Source organism: Heptranchias perlo, chromosome 17 (assembly GCF_035084215.1).
Source record: "Heptranchias perlo isolate sHepPer1 chromosome 17, sHepPer1.hap1, whole genome shotgun sequence".
Taxonomy (NCBI): Eukaryota; Metazoa; Chordata; class Chondrichthyes; order Hexanchiformes; family Hexanchidae; genus Heptranchias; species Heptranchias perlo.
Window position 1 is genome coordinate 51,905,271 of NC_090341.1, and position 16,251 is coordinate 51,921,521.

General features: G+C 48.8%; 1 protein-coding gene across 4 annotated transcripts in view; it reads left to right on the top strand.

Moving 5' to 3' along the window:
- dag1 (dystroglycan 1) overlaps window positions 1-16,251 on the top strand; it is a 112,977-nt gene that overhangs the window by 44,169 nt on the left and 52,557 nt on the right. The window contains exon 1 of one of the 4 annotated variants that reach the window (XM_067998994.1): window positions 13,877-13,959. The exons of 2 other annotated variants lie outside the window; for them this stretch is intronic. The gene's annotated coding sequence lies outside the window, so the exon portion shown is untranslated. Of the gene's footprint in view, window positions 1-13,876; window positions 13,960-15,410; window positions 15,492-16,251 lie in introns of those variants that run through there. One more of the 4 variants, XM_067998992.1, reaches the window with a different exon arrangement.

Here is a 16,251-nt window from a genome sequence, read left to right on the forward strand (position 1 = left end):
CTTTCAAAGGTTTCAAATAACCTGTTTTTGGGGGTGGGGTGGCACACACACTCACACAGAAAGAGAGCTGCTGCTCAGCTCGGGCTGAGAGTTCCAGTGAGGAGGAGTGTGAGCTGCAGGGAACGTACACAGCTCGGGCTGAGTACCAGCTCCCCACACCCAAGTGACACTTTTACCCCAAGGTCAAAGCATTGCAAGTGCATCTAGTGAGTTTAAAAAATATGGTTGCTTAGATTGTAGGCTGAGTGATCCGAGTGTGTGTTTCTCTCTCCTATCTCTGTCAGTGTGTGTGCGTCTGTGTGTATGTCTCTCTCTCTCACTTCCCATGCTGGCTGGCTCTCTCTCTCAATTCCCACGCTGGCTGGCTGTGTCTCTCACACTTCCCCTCTATCGGTCTGTCTGTCTCTCTCGTGCTCTCTCTCTATCACTTCCCTCTCGCTTCCCACTCTGTCTGTGTCTCTCTCTCTCTCTCCCCACTGGATCGGTCTGTCTCACTCTCTCTCTCTCTTCCCACTGGGTCAGTGTCTGTCTGTCTCTCTCCCACTTCCCACTCGGTCTGTCTGTCTCTCGCTCTCTCGCGCTCTCTCTATCACTTCCCACTTGGTCTCTCACTTCCCACTCGGTCGGTTGGTCTGTCTGTCTCTCTCCCCCTCTCGCTCACGTCCCACTCGGTCGGTTGGTCTGTCTCTGTCTGTCTCTCTCGCTCACGTCCCACTCGGTCGGTCGGTTGGTCTGTCTGTCTGTCTCTCTCGCTCACTTCCCACTCGGTCGGTTGGTCTGTCTGTCTGTCTCTCTCGCTCACTTCCCACTCGGTCGGTTGGTCTGTCTGTCTCTCTCGCTCACTTCCCACTCGGTCGGTTGGTCTGTGGTCTGTCTGTCTGTCTCTCTCGCTCACTTCCCACTCGGTCGGTTGGTCTGTCTGTCTGTCTCTCTCGCTCACTTCCCACTCGGTCGGTTGGTCTGTCTGTCTGTCTCTCTCGCTCACTTCCCACTCGGTCGGTTGGTCTGTCTGTCTGTCTCTCTCGCTCACTTCCCACTCGGTCGGTTGGTCTGTCTGTCTGTCTCTCTCGCTCACTTCCCACTCGGTCGGTTGGTCTGTCTCTCTCGCTCACTTCCCACTCGGTCGGTTGGTCTGTCTGTCTGTCTCTCTCGCTCACTTCCCACTCGGTCGGTTGGTCTGTCTGTCTCTCTCGCTCACTTCCCACTCGGTCGGTTGGTCTGTCTGTCTGTCTCTCTCGCTCACTTCCCACTCGGTCGGTTGGTCTGTCTGTCTGTCTCTCTCGCTCACTTCCCACTCGGTCGGTTGGTCTGTCTCTGTCTGTCTCTCTCGCTCACGTCCCACTCGGTCGGTTGGTCTGTCTCTGTCTGTCTCTCTCGCTCACTTCCCGGTCGGTCGGTCGGTTGGTCTGTCTGTCTGTCTCTCTCGCTCACTTCCCACTCGGTCGGTTGGTCTGTCTGTCTCTCTCGCTCACTTCCCACTCGGTCGGTTGGTCTGTCTGTCTGTCTCTCTCGCTCACTTCCCACTCGGTCGGTCGGTCTGTCTGTCTGTCTCTCTCGCTCACTTCCCACTCGGTCGGTCGGTCTGTCTGTCTGTCTCTCTCGCTCACTTCCCACTCGGTCGGTCGGTCTGTCTGTCTGTCTCTCTCGCTCACTTCCCACTCGGTCGGTCGGTCGGTCTGTCTGTCTCTCTCGCTCACTTCCCACTCGGTCGGTTGGTCGGTCTGTCTGTCTCTCTCGCTCACTTCCCACTCGGTCGGTTGGTCTGTCTGTCTGTCTCTCTCGCTCACTTCCCACTCGGTCGGTTGGTCTGTCTGTCTGTCTCTCTCGCTCACTTCCCACTCGGTCGGTTGGTCTGTCTGTCTGTCTCTCTCGCTCACTTCCCACTCGGTCGGTTGGTCTGTCTGTCTGTCTCTCTCGCTCACTTCCCACTCGGTCGGTTGGTCTGTCTGTCTGTCTCTCTCGCTCACTTCCCACTCGGTCGGTTGGTCTGTCTGTCTGTCTCTCTCGCTCACTTCCCACTCGGTCGGTTGGTCTGTCTGTCTGTCTCTCTCGCTCACTTCCCACTCGGTCGGTTGGTCTGTCTGTCTGTCTCTCTCGCTCACTTCCCACTCGGTCGGTTGGTCTGTCTCTGTCTGTCTCTCTCGCTCACTTCCCGGTCGGTCGGTCGGTTGGTCTGTCTGTCTGTCTCTCTCGCTCACTTCCCACTCGGTCGGTTGGTCTGTCTGTCTCTCTCGCTCACTTCCCACTCGGTCGGTTGGTCTGTCTGTCTGTCTCTCTCGCTCACTTCCCACTCGGTCGGTTGGTCTGTCTGTCTGTCTCTCTCGCTCACTTCCCACTCGGTCGGTTGGTCTGTCTGTCTGTCTCTCTCGCTCACTTCCCACTCGGTCGGTTGGTCTGTCTGTCTCTCTCGCTCACTTCCCACTCGGTCGGTTGGTCTGTCTGTCTGTCTCTCTCGCTCACTTCCCACTCGGTCGGTTGGTCTGTCTGTCTGTCTCTCTCGCTCACTTCCCACTCGGTCGGTTGGTCTGTCTGTCTGTCTCTCTCGCTCACTTCCCACTCGGTCGGTTGGTCTGTCTGTCTGTCTCTCTCGCTCACTTCCCACTCGGTCGGTTGGTCTGTCTGTCTGTCTCTCTCGCTCACTTCCCACTCGGTCGGTTGGTCTGTCTGTCTGTCTCTCTCGCTCACTTCCCACTCGGTCGGTTGGTCTGTCTCTCTCGCTCACTTCCCACTCGGTCGGTTGGTCTGTCTGTCTGTCTCTCTCGCTCACTTCCCACTCGGTCGGTTGGTCTGTCTGTCTGTCTCTCTCGCTCACTTCCCACTCGGTCGGTTGGTCTGTCTGTCTGTCTCTCTCGCTCACTTCCCACTCGGTCGGTTGGTCTGTCTGTCTGTCTCTCTCGCTCACTTCCCACTCGGTCGGTTGGTCTGTCTCTGTCTGTCTCTCTCGCTCACTTCCCGGTCGGTCGGTCGGTTGGTCTGTCTGTCTGTCTCTCTCGCTCACTTCCCACTCGGTCGGTTGGTCTGTCTGTCTCTCTCGCTCACTTCCCACTCGGTCGGTTGGTCTGTCTGTCTGTCTCTCTCGCTCACTTCCCACTCGGTCGGTTGGTCTGTCTGTCTGTCTCTCTCGCTCACTTCCCACTCGGTCGGTTGGTCTGTCTGTCTGTCTCTCTCGCTCACTTCCCACTCGGTCGGTTGGTCTGTCTGTCTGTCTCTCTCGCTCACTTCCCACTCGGTCGGTTGGTCTGTCTGTCTCTCTCGCTCACTTCCCACTCGGTCGGTTGGTCTGTCTGTCTGTCTCTCTCGCTCACTTCCCACTCGGTCGGTTGGTCTGTCTGTCTCTCTCGCTCACTTCCCACTCGGTCGGTTGGTCTGTCTGTCTGTCTCTCTCGCTCACTTCCCACTCGGTCGGTTGGTCTGTCTGTCTCTCTCGCTCACTTCCCACTCGGTCGGTTGGTCTGTCTGTCTCTCTCGCTCACTTCCCACTCGGTCGGTTGGTCTGTCTGTCTCTCTCGCTCACTTCCCACTCGGTCGGTTGGTCTGTCTGTCTCTCTCGCTCACTTCCCACTCGGTCGGTTGGTCTGTCTGTCTCTCTCGCTCACTTCCCACTCGGTCGGTTGGTCTGTCTGTCTGTCTCTCTCGCTCACTTCCCACTCGGTCGGTTGGTCTGTCTGTCTCTCTCGCTCACTTCCCACTCTGCATTCTGTGTCTCAGTGCCTCACTCTCACGTCCCACTCTGTCTGTCTGACTCTCTCGCTTCCCACTCCGTCGGTCGGTCTCTCTCTCTCCTGTCTGTCTGTGTGTCTCTCCCTCACTTCCCTCTCTGTCTGTCTATCTGTCTTTGTGTGTGTGTCTCTCTCTCTGGGTCTCTGTGTGTGTGTGTGTGTGTGTGTGTCTCTCTGTCTGTCTCGCTCTCTCACTTCCCACTGTCTCTCTCTCTCTCTCTCTCTGTGTATGTGTCTCTCTCTCTGTCTCTGTCTGTCTCTCTCTTTGTGTGTGTCTCTCTCTCTCTCTCACTTCCCACTCCCCACTCTCTGTCTCGTCCCACTTTCTGTCTCTGTCTGTCTGTCTCTCGTCCCACTCTGTTTGCCTGTCTGTCTCTCCCACTTCCCACTCTGTCTGTCTCTTTCTGTCTCTCTTCCCCCCCCCCCCCACCCCGGCCGTGTTGAGAGAGGAGTCGGTGAGTGTGAGGACGGGACACAGGTTGCAGTAGGGCCGGTGTGAGCCGGCGAGAACGGGGCCCGAGGCCGAGTATAGTTTTCAGCAGCTGCACCAGCTGCGCGGGGCCTCGGGCTCTGCTTTGTGCCGGTCCCGGTGTTGGGGCGGCACTGGGTCCGGAGCCGGTGACTAAGTGCGAGAGCACGGCTCGGGCCTGGGCTTTACCCCGATGACAGCTTTAGCGCAGTGTTTCCGCCTGGGTCACTGAGTGGGAGAGGCCGGGGACTCGGTTTTTGCGACCGACCCCGGGGCAGGTTGGGGGTGGGTGCCCGGCGTGGGATACGGAGGGGGGGGGGGGGGGCGGTGTTTGGTGTTTGTTGCCCGGTGTGGGATACGGGCGGTGTCTGGTGTGAGATATGGGGGGGGGGGGGTGGGGGGATGTGGGTCCGGTGCCCGGCGTGGGATACGAGGGGGTCCGGTGCCCGGCGTGGGATACGAGGGGGTCCGGTGCCCGGCGTGGGATACGAGGGGGTCCGGTGCCCGGCGTGGGATACGAGGGGGTCCGGTGCCCGGCGTGGGATACGAGGGGGTCCGGTGCCCGGCGTGGGATACGAGGGGGTCCGGTGCCCGGCGTGGGATACGAGGGGGTCCGGTGCCCGGCGTGGTGGATGGGAAGTAGGAAGGTGCCCTGTGTGGAATTGGGGTGGGGGGAGAAGGTGGGCTTGGTGTGAGATGTGGAGGGGGGAACTTGTTGCCCGGCGTGAGAGTCTGTTCAAATTGGAAGTGGCCAAAGCTGTTGAAAGGATTTGGGATTAAGATTTTACACTCAGTCTCTGGAGCACAGGAGAAAGCAGTGTTTTAAATTGTGCTTGTTGAGCAGCCAGCAATGAGCTTATACACGATTCACCCAGTCTTTCATTGGAGTGCTATTGAAGTGAGTCTTGGGAGTGGGTCTGTGCTTTTGACGGGTGAGGACAGGATCAGGCTCGGCTGTGATGGTTCCCTGGTCAAAAAGCTAACGCTCGTTGTCTAGGCATGAGCGATGATCGTGTGACTGAAGTAGCAGAAGGTGGCTGTAGTTCAGCGAGATTCAGCACCTTCAGGAGAGGAGAATGTTGGTGGGGGAAGGAGGGGTTGGGGGAGGAATGAAAAGTGAACCCTGAAATGTTCTCTTCTATCCTTTGCACAGTTTCTAGCAGGTGGGAAGACAACCTGATCCAGCCTTTCTAGGTTCTGTGGTAAAGATTTTTTAGTTTTCATCCCAATTCTTTGCCAGCGCAGGTTGCGAGTTTGTAACTGTGGCATTGTTGAAAAGGAGCACTGAACAAGTGTGGAGCTTGATAAAGATCAAGTGTAGGAAGCTCGAGGACGTTGCGCAGACTTTTTAATTTCCACCATCGTTGAAACACAGACTTTGTTGTAGTGCATCCCAGTAACAGAGGAGTCCATTGTAGTCCCAGCCTGAGGAAAAGTTGAACTTGACGATGATGTGTTTATTATCATATTTGTCAGTGTGTAATCCATTGCTGTGCAGACAAGAACAACATGGGTGTGTCTCTCTTGTTTGTGGGTGTCATATGCCAGTACAAGTTTTAATTTGAGCTGCAGTGTTTTTGTTGGGGATCTTAGTGAAGAATAATTGTGGGCCTGTAGAATTTTCAAAATATGTCTTAATATGTATAAAACGTAGCTCCAGAGCACCTTTCTAAGCTGCATAATATTAGGGTGAAGCACTGTTAGTCAAAGTACCGTTAAACTTGGTATTTTTATATTTCGGGTTGTGGCAACCTGATGCCAACTCGCCTTGTTTTACTTCCTGAAACCAGTTCCTTTTATCCTGGTTTTAGCAAGTTAACCAACAGGAATCTGGAATGGATGCACTGGGCTACCTAGATCTGAATCAAATGCTAAATATCGAAGCACCCCTCATGGTGCTGGTTGGGGTGGGAGAAGTATAAGGTGATGAATTAATTAAGAGCATCAGAAGATGGGTATCGCACAACATGAGAGCATATCGGGGTTAAATATTAGCCTTTTGATACTGCACCAGTACGCTAAATAATCCTCATGAAACACACTAGAGATCCAGGATAATTTGTACTTTACAGATAAATGGAATCATTTTGCCTTCATTTGGCTTAGTTAGAAGGTCAAGAGAGTAGAGCAATGTATCAATTCAGTACATTACCCTCAGTCTAATACTTGATGCTGAGTGACTGGGTTTATGTATTTGTTTTCTATCTGGGTTGGTTTCATTTCACCAAGAAGTAAAATCGACCTCACAGTTTAGCACTTCTGCTAAAGGGATTGATGAAATGTTAAACTGAGGCCCCGTCTGTCATCCCAGGTGGGCGTAAAAGATCCCACGGCATTATTCGAAGAAGAGCAGGGGAGTTCTCACTGGTGTCCTGGCCAATATTTATCCCTTAACCAACATCACTAAAACATTGTCATCTATCTCATTGCTGTTTGTGGGACCTTGCTGTGCGCAAATTAGCTGCCACATTTCCGACATTACAACAGTGACTACATTTCAAAAGTACCTCATTGGCCGTGAATCTCTTTGGGATGTTTTGATGTCCTGATGTCGTGAAAGGCACTATATAAATGCAAGTTCTTTCATTCTTATTTTAGAAACATAGCCTGCTGGTTCCTGTGTCTTTCAGCTGTAATTTGTGCAGATTTTTTCTTTTGCTTAACTTTTTAAAAATTATATCTTCCGTTTCTGCAGTTCCAGTTACCCGTGGGCTAGTGAGCCTATTATGCGCTGACTGTGGTCAATACAAAATGGGGTCAGGGCAAGAGATATGCTACAGAGGCCTCTCAAATTTTTCTCTCCTCCCCCCACAAAAAAAATTGTTCACCTCTTTTAAAAAGAAAAATCCATCTTTGCCTCTGTGGCACTCAGATAGTTAGGTGCTTTCAGCAATTCAATGTGAGTTTCCCAAAGGCTCAATGGGCAGTAGCCAGTGTAATACCAGCAATGCTACAGGTTTGATCACTGGTCTTTGTTTGAGTTGGCTGGGACTGGAGTGAGAATGCTTGGAAGGATTAGAGGGGACATGAGGAATGGCGGAAGGATTAGAGGGGGCATGAGGAAAACTTTTTTTTACCCAGAGGGTGGTGGGTGTATGGAATTCGTTGCACGAATTGGTGGTAGAGGCAGGGACCCTCAACTCTTTAAAAAGTACCTGGACCTGCACCTAAAGTGCTGTAAGCTGCAGGGCTATGGACCGGGTGCTGGAAGGTGGGATTAGAATGGGCACCTGGTTGTTCTTCGAGCTGGCGCGGACACAGTGGGCAGAATGGCCCCCTTCTGAGCTGTATCTTTTCTATGGTTCTAATGCTGCAGTTTTTAGAGGAAAAAGCAGCCAGGGTTCCTGTTCCTGATCACGATCCAGTAACCCATTAACCACCCCCCCCACCCCACCTTGGCTGGAATATGGACATGAGGATAGATATTGTTCTCAGTTGCCTGTCCTTCCACATTTAAATGTGATCTCCTAATCTGGTTTCAATCGCCTGAATGGATCGTAGAGGAATTGTCCAGGGTTTTATTTCCCTCCACCTGGGTGTTTTTGTGGCTGTCTCAGGAGGTGGGGTAGGAAGTGTCTAATCATGATGCTGCAGGGATCATGAGTGTGGAGCAGGCCTGATGGACCAGCTGGTCTTTTCCTGCCCGTCATTTTTGTATATTCATTTACATAGAGTGCGGAGACTTGCTGTCTGCGCTCCCGCGTGAAGAGTGGGCGTTTGGGTGAGGTGGAGGAGGGCCTGTAGAACTGTGCCCCATGATAAACCTGTGCCTTTTGTGGGGAGGGGGATAGTTTTCAAAATTTAATAGTATTGCAGCAAAGACATTATTCAGACTGTATATGAATGCCTTTTTTCTTTGAAAGGGGGTGTGTAATCCACTGAACTCCCCAATAATGCTAAATTGTTACACTGGAACCTTGATGTGCTTCCACATTGTTCATGTGTTTGATGTTTTCAAACATGTGGTCATGGGCAGCATTTATAAAGAAAGAACTTGTATTTATTTAGCGTCTTTCAGGACTTCCCAAAGCATTTTACAGCCAATGAAGTACTTTTGAAGTATAGTCACTGTTGTAATGTAGGAAATGCGGCAGCTAATTTGCGCACAGCAAGGTCCCAGAAACAGCAATGAGATAATGACCAGATAGTCTATTTTAGTGATGATGGTTGAGGGATAAATGTTGGCCAGGACACCGGGTGAACACTCTTGCTCTTCTTCGAACAGTGCCGAGGGATCTTTTACGTTCACCTGAGATGGCACCTCCGACAGTGCAGCACTTTGTCAGTACTGCACCGAAGTGTCAGCCTAGATTTTGTGCTCAAATGTCTGGACTGGTGCTTGATCCTACAACCTTCTGACTCCGAGGCGAGAGTACTACCAACTGAGCCCAGGTATAGAGGAGGATACCAGGTAGTCGCGGTATACAGTACTGGCACAAATCCAGCACTCTGTCGTCACTGAGGAGTGGAGTCCACTCTGGTAAGATCTTTGATAGGAAAATGATGCAATAACTGGTGATTTGTGGCTCTTTATAGAAAATCTGTTATCACTTATCCATACCTTATGTACAGGAGTAGGTCCTACTCAGACTGGAATGAGAGGTGAAGGATAAGTGCTGCCATTTTTTGAAGACTGAGTGATGACTTAAGTGAGGTGGATCCTGTTGTGTCCTTTCTTGAAAAGGACAGAATGGAACAGCTACCGTGGTGAGCGAAAGTTTGTGACTGCTATCTTACAGATAGCTGCTTTTATATTGTGTTTAATGGGTGCCTGTGCAAAGTAATTTTTAAGATCAGCCGCTGGAAATACTCCGTAACAACAGGCAGGTTTCCATCCTGATCCCAGCCAGGCGGACGGGGGGTGGGGGGGGGCGGGGCGGGTGCCTGCTGCTGCTGCTGGCCAAGACCCCGTCTGTTGGGAGTCGATGGCCCCTAGTGCCTCGTTAAACCTAATATAAAAGCATTATTTGATCCCAGTGGACCGGGAATGATGGTCTGATAGGATTTGTAGTAATAAAGGGAACTTCAGCAGCAAACGGCTGAGGGAGTGTGAGCTACAGAGACACTGATCTTTCCAGATAGCTCGTGCTCCATTACATTAACTTCTCACACCAAGTCCCGTTCACTCATCGCACCTGTGCTTGCTGACCTACATTGGCTCCCGGTCCAGCAACATCTTGGATTTTAAAATTCTCATCCTTGTTTTCAAATCCCTTCGTGGCCTCGTCCCTCCCTATCTCTGTAACCTCCTTCAACCCTACAACCCTCCAAGATCTCTGCACTCCTCCAGTTCTGGCCTCTTGTGCATCCCTGATTTTCTTTGCCTGCCTTCAGCTGTCTAAGCCCTAAGCTCTGGAATTCCCGAGAGAGAAAGAGAGATAGTGGTCTGGTCAGTTTCTCCTGTAGTGTTGGAGAGCTGAATGAAGCTGAAGTACGCAGCTGGAGCAAAGGCTGGTACGCTCTAACCTCTGGAATTTTCTCCCCAAACCTCTCTGCCTCTCTCTCTTTTAAGACGCTCCTTAAAACCTATCTCTTTGACCACCTGTCCTAATACTTCCTTATGTGGCTCGATGTCAAATTTTATTTAACGCCCATGTGACGTTTTACTATGTTAAAGGCGTTTATATAAATGCAAGTTGTCATAAATAGAGTTAAGATACAGATCAACCATGATCTAATAGAATGGCGGAACAGGCTTGAGGGGCTGAATGGCTTACTCCTATTCCTAAAAGGCTAGAGTTGGAGGAACAGAGAGTCCCGGTGAGGAGGTATAGGACTGGAGGGGGTAGCTGGGTTAGGTTGTGGCCATTTTTGTTTCATTCCTGCCCTGTCAAGGTCAGCATTGATGACCTTCATATATGAGTGAATGCAAACTGAAGTTTCAGGGGTTTATCAGTACCCCTGGATAACGTTCCTGATTTCAGCCGTGCTCTTTCCTGAGCATGTAGTGCTTGGTATGTAGCCTCACACCACTGACAACAAACTTAAAATACTCTGGCCTGGCAAACCTTTTCAGGACAGCTGACGTTGAGAGGCTGGTGATATGGCTGCGCTGTTCAGCGATTATGCAGTAATCTCGGATCTTGCTATTGGAATTGGTCAGAGAAATAAAATGCATGATTGGAATGGAGCCCATCTCGGCTTCAGGGAGAATGCATGTTGGCAGGTTTTATCCATTCCCGGGAAGAGGAAAGTGTTTCTTTGGCAAAAAGCTCCCTGCTCTCTTCCCCCCCCTTGCCCCCTGCTTCAAGTTTTTCTCTGAATAATTGTGTACGGAAATTTTAATGAGCATGGGTGTTCGCAAGGGGAGGGAGAAAGGTCTGATAGATTTAAATCAGTCTCTCTACTTTTGTGCAGTGGTTTGAATGTTTGAGCGGAGGTCTGGCTGAGTGTTGTGTTATGTTTTGTTTTGTTGGTGGTTGCTGTGCTCCCACTAAATGGAGCAACTGTTAACCTTCACTAAGATCACCTCTTCCAAATATCCGTACTGCTCTGCGTCTATAGACAGTGAGCGCAGGCTACTCAACCGTGAAGGGCATCGCAACTGAGCGCTGAGCTGACTCCCCACATGGCCTTTCGAAAAGGGGTTGGTGACCAGCAGTAGGAACCTGACTGGCCTGGGATTGTGCTCCTGAACGCAGTCCATTGACCCTGCTTTATGTCAGCTGTGGGCAGGATTATAAAATCTTACTGCACAGAAGGAGGCCATTGGGCCTATCGTGCCTGTGCTGGCTCTTTTGAAAGAGCTATTCGATTAGTCCCACTTCCCCCCTGCCCCCCCCCCCCCCCGCTTTCCCAGTAGCCCTGCAAATCTTTCCTTTTCAAGTATCTGATTTAGTCTCTGCTGTGAATATTCCTACTGTTGAATAGCCTGTAGACTCTCGAGGGCTACACTTGCTGATGCTTGGCTGAGTGATGGTGGGCTGCTCAGCACATGCGGAGAGATAAAATAACTCAACTTGTGTGAATCGTTGTCCATAGAGTTGGGTTAATCTGAGCTTTGACTCTGTTTGATGTGCAGTGTTTTAATAATAGTTATTTTTATATAAAGGGGCAATAAGGGCCTGGGAAGACTCATTGGGTCAGCATGCATTCATGGATAGCTGCTGAGACAGGACATGGTTGGTTATTTCTGTCCCTGCTGGGGTCTGTGCTCGTCTTGGCCTGTTCCCCAGCAGCTGTTGGATGGGGCCTACTTGTCTGGGGCCAGCCCCCTCCGCCTCCCATATCCCCTGATGTAAATCAGCCTTGGGAAAGTTCAGGGATTTTAGCCCTTGCTAATCGGACCAGCCCTTCAGTTTCTGCCTAATTGGTTTTACTGGGTTATTTAAGTAAATGTAGTTTATAAATCCACTGGAGTGAGGTGGCTTGCTGGATTCTTTGTTACTGCCACAGAGATCTATAAATATTCTAAAGTGTGCATCTTTGTGTAATTTTGCTTCTTGAGATTATACATATCTAAAACTGGATTACTTTTACTTTTCAACCCCCGCCTCATCTCCCCACCCCTCGAAAGCAGTGACTCTGCTGGGCTATGTGTCTGGTTCTTTGGTACCTTCCCCCCGCCCATGGTTGAATCATGTGTGAACATGTGATTCGACCATGTGGGCCATCACACCTGTATTCTCTCTTTGCCTAGGTGTCAGTTGGTAGCACTCTCACCTTGGAGTCAGCTTTGTGGGTCAAAGCCCCACTCCAGAGCACATAATCTAAGCTGGCAATCCAGTGCAGTACCGAGGGAGTGCTGCCCTGTCAGAGGTGCTGTCTTTTGGATGAGGCCCCCTCTACCCTCTCAGGTGGACGTAAAAGATCCCATGGCACTATTTCGAAGATAAGCAGGGGAGTTCTTCCCGGTGTCCTGGCTGATATTTATCCCTCAACCAACATCACTTATTTAAAACAAAAATTGTTTTTTTTTTCTTGCTGTTTGTGGGACCTTGCTGTGCGTAAATTGGCTGCTGCATTTCCTACATTACTACAGTGACTACAATTTTATTTTGAAGTACTTGGCTGTAAAGCGCTTTGGGAAATCCCATGGCCATGAAAAACGCCATATAAATGCAATTTCTTTCTTTGCCGATATTCACAAATGAGCACTTCCGGGTGTGGGAGCCCTGGCTGATTGTGATTAGTGCAATACTGCTGAGCCTTTGATACTTCTGTAACTTCTCCTACCCCACCCGAATTTAAAAACTGCAAGAAATTAGACAGCTCTACATAGTCAACTTGGGTGTAAGATTACAGCTGAGAATGTTGTCTTCTAAACTGTTAGAGGCAGTTTGTGAAGAGGCTGGATCGCACTGTAGGTTGAATGTACACACGCAGACACATCTGTGTTAAACGCATGCACACCCTAAGAGCCATGTAGTCCCAATTTTATCAAACTGGGTAGGCTATCATAGGCCACTTCTGTCACTGGGACTTGAGTAAAGTATAACATGGGTACATGAAAGTTTCATACTATGTTCACTGAAGTGAGAAGCATCTGGGTAGTAGTACAATTATAGATTCTTTTCCCTTCCAATTTTGGATTGTGGCTGGAGAGAGCTTTTTTTGAGATATATAAATGTACTTCTACAATTTGAGAGCTGTATTAAGAGCTTTGCACAACATGACATTAAAGCATATTGGCTTACTTGTGCACTTTTTCCTATCATCAAGTGACAGCACTGGTGAGCAGAGAGTTGAAAGGGACACCGTCCAAGAACTGCAATTAAATTAACCAAACGAGAAATTTAAAAGCAAAATACTGCAGATGCTGGAAATCTGAAATAAAAATAGAAAATTCTGGAAATGCTCAGCAGATCAGACAGCATCTGTGGAGAGAGAAACAGAGTTAACGTTTCAGGTCGATGACTTTTCATCAGAATGTTAAATTTTAAAGGAATTTAAAAGTTCATTTTTGTTGACAAAAAATGTAGCTTTACAGAAAAGTAGTACCAATACAGATTATTTTTCCCAGTGTTTTATAGGTGGTGCGATTGTATTAAAGGAGGATAACACTGTGGATGCCCATTTTGCAAGGGGTGTGCTGGTAATCTGGGACCATCTGCCCTTTTGTAGTTGGGACAGATTGCACTTTTGTCCCTATGTTGGGAGCAGATTGAAAGCATAGTGCAGACATGGATGCTGAGGCCAGCGACATTAGTACTGCAGCATGTTTTGAAAGTCCCCCTTCTCCAACTTTTCCACCCCCTCTTTCCGTTAAAGGCATTGCTTAATGCTTGGGCTATGATCCCACACAAAGAAAGAGAGTATGCGATTATATGTTGTCTTTTACGTTCTTCAGACATCCCAAAGTGCTGCACAGCCAATTAATTACTTTTGAAATGTAAGTCATGGTTATTTAGGCAAACACCACAGCCAATTTGTGCACAGCACGATCCCACAAACAACAAATGGTAAATGACCACTTAATGTGTTTTGGTGGTGGTGTTGAGGGATGAATGTTGATACAGGAAGAACCCGCTGCTCTTCGAATAGTATCATGATTTTATTTTTAATGTCTGCCCGAACAGGTAAACAGTCTCGGTTTAAGGTCTCACCTGAAAGACAGCACCTCTGACAATACTGCACTCCCTCACTATTGCACTGAAGTGTCGACCTAGGTTACATGCTGAAGTCTGTAGTGGGCTTCAACGCTTCGCTCAGATAGCCATGCTTGTGTGATCCTTGCCAGTGAATGTAGCAAGGCTATTCAAACACAGAAGACATCACAGCTGAGCCCGATCCTTCCCTCATCCGAGATCCATATGTGTGTAAGAACTACTGGTAAGTGATATGATAAAGGACGGGTAAAGACCAGCTGGTCCACTGAGCCTGTCCCATCCTAGTATGGTGAAACTTCTGCACGCCCTCACCCCCATTTTCTCTTTTTTTTCCCCCCGGGGAGAGGTCAATTAGGGAAAAAAAACTGTTGGAAATTAATCTCTGATGCCCAAAGGTGATTGATTAAGCTTCAGGAGGTCACGGTGACTGGTGACATGACCCACCCACCTTCTCTACGTAGTTATGTTGGTCACTCTCAGGGTCTCGTCCTTTTGAATGCTTGTACATGCCGGCAACTTATTCCAGAGATTAACAGTCCTCTTCAAAAAGAAGTAACTCCTTGCATCGAACCTAGTTCTAAGCTTTAGAAACTTATACTCATGTCCCCATGTCCTCCCTAACCTGTCTAGCTCAAACAGTTGGATCAAGTCTAATCGTTTCATTATTTTAAAGACCTCAATTATATCTCCTCAAAGTCTACTTTTTTCCAAAGTAAAAAGCCCCGATCTCTCCTGTTCACTGAGGGCCCTTAAACTAGGTATCGGTCTAGTTGCCCTCCTCTGAACCTCTTCCAGGGCCTCTGCCCCACCATGTGAGACAACCAAAATCGGACACTGTATTTTAGGTGTGGTCAGACCCAAGATCTTGTACAAAGTAAGGATTTAGTAGCCAAGACTGACTCCTTTCCCTTTTGTAAACAATTTTACAACACCAAGTTATAGTCCAACAATTTTATTTTAAAATCCACAAGCTTTCGGAGGCTTCCTCCTTCCTCAGGTGACATTCACCTGAGGAAGGAGGAAGCCTCCGAAAGCTTGTGGATTTTAAAATAAAATTGTTGGACTATAACTTGGTGTTGTAAAATTGTTTACAGTTGTCAACCCCAGTCCATCACCGGCATCTCCACATCATCCTTTCCCTTTGCCAAGGGTCATAGTTTATGTATCTGACCATTGTGGCTCCATTGGAGGGGGAAAAATAAACCTAATGATTTCTAACTGAACAGAGAAATATAGTGCGTCGAAAATATTTGTGTGGGGCCTACTCAGCAATCTTTGGAATGTTAAAATGCTGATTGTGCATGCATTGGGTGGGAGGCCTCCAGGGAGTGAGATGGTGCCTGTTTAACTATGGAAAAAAGAGAGTTGAATACCCGTCTGCCTTTTTTCACTTGCTATGCTGAAATATATTTGAAGAAATTCTCTTTCTGTTGCATGCAAGGGCTTGGAATTTTTGAATAGAAATTGTTTAAGATGCTATTCCTGCCAGAAGGTCACATTGAGTGTAAATCATCACTTGAATATCTTGTGAGATCATTGAAGTTAAACTCCTAGGTTAATTAATGACTATGTCCTCACTGCTGTACAGGCTGCAACAAAAACAGTTCCAACTCGCTGCTGCACATTCTTACAAAAGTCACTTGATCAACACTTCTGAGCTTCTTACACTTGGATCCAGTATCAGTGATTTTTTTTTAGTGCGGCGGGGGATAGGGGCCTACATATAATCCGTTTGTGTCTGGTGTGATTTTCTGGGTGAGTTTTGGGGACAGAGCCTGTATGTGATTCTGATTGAGTCTGGTGTCGTGATTTTCTGGGTGTGTTTTGAGGAGAGGGTCAGTATATGATTCAGTTTTCCAGCATTGTTTGCTGTCCTATGAAGTTTTTTTTTTGCCAGTGTAGGTGCATTGAGTTTGAGTTTTTGTCTGGGAGACCCAAATTTTATTTTTGCTGAATGTTGTCTGACTGGAGCATTTAATTTTGCACATAATACCCTACTGGTGAGTCGGGCTATATATGAATAGCCTGGAACTGAAGGAAACCTGTGATTTGGGAAATGTCCTGCACAGCACTTCTGTACCAGGCAATCTGTGGCTTGTACCCAGAAATCTCGACTAGTAGCGGGTGACCTTTTAAAGGGACCTCGCAGAGATTCCAGGATTAGCATCCAGGTCGGCTAAGATACAAGGTAACCTTTTTGGCAGAATACGACCTGAGTTGTTGCTGAAAGTTACCTAATAGGCATATGAAATTTTCATACCATGCTCACTCGAAGTGTGGAAGAACACCCAGCAGTACAATACCAGATTCTGACCTCCTAATCTTGGGTTATGTCTGCATTTTGTGCTGTATAACTAGAGTGGCTCTAGCAAGTCTGTCACTGCTACGTGCCGTTTGAATGGATGAACGAAGTGTCGCGCAAGCAGCGTATTCCACAATGCTCCAGCCCTACAACCCTCCGAGATCTCTGCGCTCCTCCAATTCATACCTCTTGTGCATCCCTGATTTTCATCAC